The sequence below is a fragment of the Oreochromis niloticus genome, unplaced genomic scaffold (assembly GCF_001858045.2).
Source record: "Oreochromis niloticus isolate F11D_XX unplaced genomic scaffold, O_niloticus_UMD_NMBU tig00000221_pilon, whole genome shotgun sequence".
Lineage (NCBI taxonomy): Eukaryota > Metazoa > Chordata > Actinopteri > Cichliformes > Cichlidae > Oreochromis > Oreochromis niloticus.
In genome coordinates, this window is record NW_020327093.1 from 136233 (window position 1) to 142877 (window position 6645).

The 6645-nt window shown below is 37.5% G+C and overlaps 1 long non-coding RNA gene across 1 annotated transcript; it reads left to right on the top strand.

Moving 5' to 3' along the window:
• The first annotated feature begins 2210 nt into the window (after positions 1 to 2210).
• Positions 2211 to 5135, top strand: LOC102081529 (uncharacterized). Its single transcript, XR_268565.4, has 4 exons — positions 2211 to 2415; positions 2506 to 3217; positions 4186 to 4289; positions 4487 to 5135. It is a non-coding gene; the product is annotated as an uncharacterized LOC102081529 (long non-coding RNA).
• Positions 5136 to 6645: the final 1510 nt, after the last annotated feature.

The following is a 6645-nucleotide window of genomic DNA, read 5'->3' on the forward strand; positions in this document are numbered from 1 at the left end:
AGATCCAACTGAATGTCATCAGAACATATTTTATAATGAAATTTGTTTTCTTTTACTAATAAGCTGAGAATGAGGATTTGGAGTAACACTGAATATAGAAGTTTTCTATCTCTGAAGATCAGTTTCAATGTTGGATTGTAAACTCACTTTAGTAGTCCTCCTTCTTCATTATTCCATCCATTTTGTGCAGTTGATCAGTACCACTGGCACCAAATCAGCCCCGGAGCATGATCCTACCACCACCATGCTTAACATCTGGTGCAGTGTTCTCAGACTTCAAAGGATCACCTTTGATGCACCAAACATACTGTTGTCATTGTGGCCATACAGCTCAGTCATAGTCTCGTCTGCCCATAAAGCTTTCTTTCTAGAAGAAAATGGCTTTTTTGTGGTTGGGATCCTCTCAGTTCGCAGTAATAACAAATTCCCTCTGATCTAAAGCTGGTCATACACTGTGGGATTTTTGGCAGAATTTAAGATGAATTTTCAGTTGTGCAACCGTTTTGGGGATCGGCCCAAGTTTCACCTTAATCGTGTGTTGTGCATCGTGTGGTACACATGGGGTAACAAGAAGCAATTAACACCTCACGACCAGCAATCATATGGTTGCAGCCAGAATTTCAAACCTGTTAGAAATTCTGGTCGCCCCTCGTGAGGGTATCGCACTGTTGAAGCAGTGCCACGAGCCGATTTAACACAACCTGTCACACTGCACACGCACAAACACAGAAATGGAAATGAAAAAGACGAAGTAGCATGGCAGTGCAGTGTGTGATCTGGACACAAGCGATGGAGGCCCAACTTGTAGAATGTTGGGAAGCTCATCCAAGCCTTTTCAATGTGGCCTCACAAAATTATCACAACAAATGCAGCTGCCTGGTCAATGTTTTTCATTAGCAGGTTTGCAAAGTTGATGGTGGTGTGTGTGTGTGTGTGTGTGTGTGTGTGTGTGTGTGTGTGTGTGTGTGAAAGATAGAGAGAGAGAGACAGATTTTGTGTTATAGCCTTCACGTTATGGACGCACAGTGTGAGCACTCAGGTCGCATCAGAGCATCGGGCCGCATATTGTGAGACCCTGCATCGTGACCTACAAACTTCTCACCCCTGTGATTCAATCGTACAGGGTTGAGCAGGAGGTGAATAACATGACTGAAAAAAATCACACAGTGTATGCACAGCTTAAGGGGGACACTTTGGGTCTTCTTGCAGACCTTGGCAAAGTGGTAACACATCCAAATAACTTGTTTCCTCTAGTGAACTGTATCCCTCTATTTTAGTTGAGATAGCTCATGTCAAACATTTAAGAGTTTAGACTGTTTACTGTGAGTTTTCCTACAATTAACACAAACACAAATATCTGGCTTTTAGTATCGCAATATATCGTATCGTCTCCTCTGTATTGTGATACATATTGTATCGCCAGATTCTTGCCAAACACACCTCTAGCATTTACACTGCAGTCTGCCTTTGGTAGACTGCAGTGTAAACAAAACAAAACAAAACAACGACTACACTAAACACTAACTGCACACTAACTATAGACTCCAAACACGCTAAATGTCACAAAACTCTTAAATGTGTCCGTCTCTTCCTAAACAACCAAATGCCACATGTTGCCATATAATTTTTGATTGTTTGACAAAGTATGCTTTAACACCAATAGGGAAGGGAGGGGGTGTTTTGTTTTTGTTTTTTTTTTTGGGGGGGGGGGGGTTGTTCGCAAGTGGAGAGTGTTTGCTTGCACTGTCCTTAGAAAATGCAGTTTTTACAGTTTCTTCCCGCTGTAAACAACACTGTTTTATTCAGAAAAAAACATTGCGTGCATTTTGTATGGAATGCCAGGACTGCCAAAATGAATTAATTAAATACACCGTTAAATAATTAATAAATGTGTCAATAATTAATTAAATGTGTCATTACTTAACTAACATTAATTAAATACATATTTATGACAAATTCAATTAATTAATTATTGACACATTTAATTAATTATTTCATGATGTATTTATTTATTTCATGTGGCCCTGGGGGTCAGGACTGCCAGAACCGACAGACAGACCCTGAGTGAATTAAGTCCAGTGTTTAACCACTGAGAGCTAAAACTCAGGATTTAAAGCTGTGTGCCGGTGACTGGATGTCAGCCGCTGATAAAGTGCTCTGTAGTTTTCTAGGTGTCCATCGCCTTCCGTTTAAATCCCGTTTGTCGTCTTTATCCCAGGTCAGTCACTGTGACGGAAACACAGGCTACAGCAGCCCTGAGCTCCAGAAAAAAAACTACATTTACTTAACTTGTGCAGAATAATGCGCCGACATTGCGTTATATCGAGCTGCAGCTGCCCACGTTAAACTGTGACTATCACCAGGTAACGTGGGCAAGTTTTCCCGAATAAGGAGCAGGTGTTAAACAGCTGACAGGTGAGCAGGATGTGTGCAGGTAAACTGAGGGTCTGTCGAGCTGATTGCTGGTGTTGTGAGGAAAATGTCGGCTCGTTATTTATGTTACAGAAACACAGAGACACAAGATCAGGCGGAAAGAGACGACCGTTCGGTGAAAATGAGAATCTGCGGATGCAACATGTGGAACGCACAAATCTAACCGGTTAATGTAAAAAACATGTGAAGCTGTGAACTCAGTACACTCTGTCAACTGACTGTTCGCTGAGCTAGCGACATCTCCGAAAACATCGGAGCACTTTTGCAAACATGTTCTATTTTGACCAGCTGACCAGACGTGAACTTTACGCCACTACATTCACACAAAAAATTAAAAATGGGTAGCACACATTTCCTGTAAAATTAAAGTAACATAATTACAAGGAACATTTTTATTAATCAACTTCATGTAATATTTATTATGTGTGGTGCATTAATTAACAATTCATGACCTTTTGCTATTAAGTATTAAACCAAACATGTGTAAAACTGTGCACAGACAGTGACTCATATCTTTACATATTTGGCCGTGCAGACAAACTGCTTTAAGTTATTTTTTTGCAGTCATGTTTGTGTAGCGCTTCATGTTGATGTATATGTGCCATATATGGGCTCAAAACACGAAGTTGACAGGAAATGTGGGTGCTAAGCTGCTGCTATGTGCGCTGAATCTATTTATAGCTAAGGTAGATGTGGAGTATAAAAAGGGCTGACATGGAAATCGTGGTTCATTTTTACTTTTGTCCCTTGGCTTTCTTTTTGAGTGATCCTCAGCTCGACACAGGTCAGTCTTTAGACTTGTTATATTTTAACTTTGATTTTATGTCTCTTTACCTTTGCATAATCTTTTACTTGAGTGTAATATAATTTCAGGTCACGATTAACTGCAAATCATTTTCATCCGAGTATTAAAAACAATTGTTATATTTAAAAAGATGTTAGTTTGTCCAATTTCTCTTGAGTGCAGATGTGGTAAAATACATATTTTTATCATTTAAGTACAAATACATGTGCTTGTGTTAAAATTAGTCTAGTAAACTCTAAGAAACTGATTCAACTTCTTTACGTAAAATAACATCTCTAAAATGTACTTGTTTGAATGACTCTGAGTACATTTTAAAGCCTATTTCTACAATATATTTTGGTGCAAAGCTAAACAAACCTCATTATTAATATAATAAAAAATATAAAGAAATTAAAACTTTATTTAAACTTAAATTCTAATTATAATGAATATAATATGTTATCTTGTAATCTTACGTAACACAAGTAGAGAAAAACAAAGTTTTAAAAAGTTCTATTTGCTGTTGTTAACATTGTAAACAGGCCAACTGACCTCAACACCTAAATATTATGAAGTTTCTATTGTGAGCTCCTGTAGATGTGGCAGGCATGGCAGAAACAAATCAGACAGAACGATACAGTGGAAGTAAAATCTGAAGCTAGGACATTAGAGTGCTAGTCAACTGGTTCAGGTGCAGCAGGTGGGCTGATCCTCCTAATTGCTCATAAGTATTTGGCTGCTTCACTTCGTTTGTTCCAAAAACATGTCAGCTTTTAGATGCATGTTAACTGTTTACTTTCCTAACATTGCTGTTTTTTATATTTTACTTGCATGTATCATATACAGTCAACTTTACATAATTTCTGTTTAAACAAATATTCATCTTCATTCAAACTGATCTTACATGCAGCTGCTGTTCATTCACCCATTTAGTTTATTAACTTATAGCAATTAATCTGACATTTCAGAGAATTTCCTTCCCTGAAGATCTTCATTGATCCCTGCGTCAGAGAGCCGACTCCCACCAAACACTACACTGCACAACAAATCACTCCGCTAACTGAAGAAAGAGGTAAAAGTAATACATCTTTACTAGTTGTTGTTTTGGTTCATCCAACTGGGTTCATCCAGTTTGTCGTATTAAATGTGTTTTAATGTGTAAGCATGTTCAAATGGTAAAATGTTTCAGAAACAAACAAACAAATAAACAAACAAAAAACAACTACTTTACATACTCTTATCAGTGTTCTTTTTTTGTCTTCAAAATAGAAATATGAAGCTCTCCATTTTCTTGCTGGTGGTGTTCTCTGTCACTGTGCTCTGTGTGGATTACGAACATGTTAAGAAGTTCAAAAACCAGCATATCATCGAACCAGACACAAAAATGTCGTCCGTTTCTTCTAGCAGATCAGCACAAGAAAGTGATAACAAACGTGTTGAAAACTTCAAAAACCAGCATATCATCGAAACAGATGTAAAAGATGTAAAAGAATGTGGTCCGATAAAAGACAGGGGAATCAAAGTTGGTAAAGACAGAAACACCTTCATCTTGAGCACTTTTGACAAAGTTAAAGCTATTTGTACAGAAGAACAACGTGTTTATAAAAATGACAATCTTTATAGAAGCTCTGAAGAGATGTACATTTTGCACTGCAAACTGCAAGATGACAAAAAAACATACGAAGGCGTAAAGATAAAGAAGCATATTGAAATTGCATGTGAGAACATCACCAGTGTTCTTCAACCTGTACACCTGCAATGCTGCTTTTGATTTGAGAGCTGCTCTGTACTCACTGTAATCTTTCTATCATTGTTTCATGATGTTGCTTTGGATTTCTTCAGATTTGAAATTCTTAAGACTTTGTAAAGTTTGCATAAATAATAATGAGAATATTATTATTAAAGGAATACGAAAGAATTGTTTGTCAGTGAATGTGAAAAAATATCACAATCACAAGAGTTATTGAAACAACTTTTGACTTTCTTGTCTCACTTGCATAAGTAAATCTACATTCTGACATTTTTTCTAACTGACTGTTCATCCTGTTCTCTCAGGTCACAGTCATTGCTTGTCTTTCAGCATTCAATAAATAATCTACAAAAAAAAACCAAGTTGCTGCTCCAGAGAATTTTTTTATACTGAAAACAAAGCTCTTGTAAAACCACAAACACTCGCTGGTTTTAAAATCATTGATGAAGAGAGGAGCTACACATTTTGTCTTAGTGCTGAGGTCAGAGTTGGTGATGGAGTTCATCTGGACTGCATTGTATTTCTAACTGCTCCATGTGTGGGAATAAGCAGAGACAACTAACAAAGAACTTTCAGTATAATCTAGTAAACAAACCACATGAACTATTATCTCACTAATACAGAGAATTTATGCTGTTTACTATTTACTGAAAGACAGAGCAAATGTAAGCCTGACATCTTTATTAGTGAGTGTATCAAAAACAAGAAAACATGATGATAAACATCCAACTACTGGAGTTATGTAAGAGTAAAAATGTAACAGTAGCTGTCAGTGGTATAATCCAACAGCGATGACTGCAGCAGTTATACAGGATATTTGACAGAACGGTGGATTTGTTCATCATCATCATCGTCACAAATCCTTTACCAGCATTTACGTTTTGTGCTCTATAATGCAGCTTATTCTGTCTTGGATGCAGTTTGCACTTTACCATTTCACTCCTGTCCTTTCTGCTGATAAAGATTCAAAAAAAGAAAGATTTGTGCATTAGAGAGTCTCCACTATCACCACATGAACTGACATCAGCTGATTGTGAGAGAGGTGAGATCTAAAAGTGGCCAATAAAATGCCACTCCAGGAACTGTGTCATATAGCGATGCTGCAGTGCTCATAGAAGCTGAGGCCTCATTAGTACCTCTCTGTTAGCTCTTTATACACAGGAAACATGTTTGTGTAAGCTTTTGTCTCTCTCTGCATGTACACAAAGTCTGCCAGGAGGGGGCACCAAAAGCTCTGTTTTTACACTGGCATGATGTAGAGCTAAAGCAATGTTTCTGTCAGGAGTCAGGACCACTTAAAGTTTACCTTCTTGTGCATAATTTAAACAGTAATATTGTTAAAGTCACATTTATTCATATGCTTATCTACTTGGTGTGAATAAAATAGAGACCATGTGGGTAGTTTAGTTTTCAACACTAAGTGTTGCCACTGTGTTCTCACAGACCAATGCATTCATTGTCCTTTCTTGCCCTAATTGTTGTGTACAAGAAAAAAGTGTTGTGGTGATTTCTCCACAATGTGGCTCACAGATAGAGATGCTGAGAAACGTAAGAAAAAACATTTACTCTGCGCTGTGATTAAACTGCTTTACAACTTGTTAAAAAAAGCTTGGCTGTTGGAAGAACTGTTCTGATTTGAAAAAGGAGATTATTATGCTGGACAGACATCAACAACAGA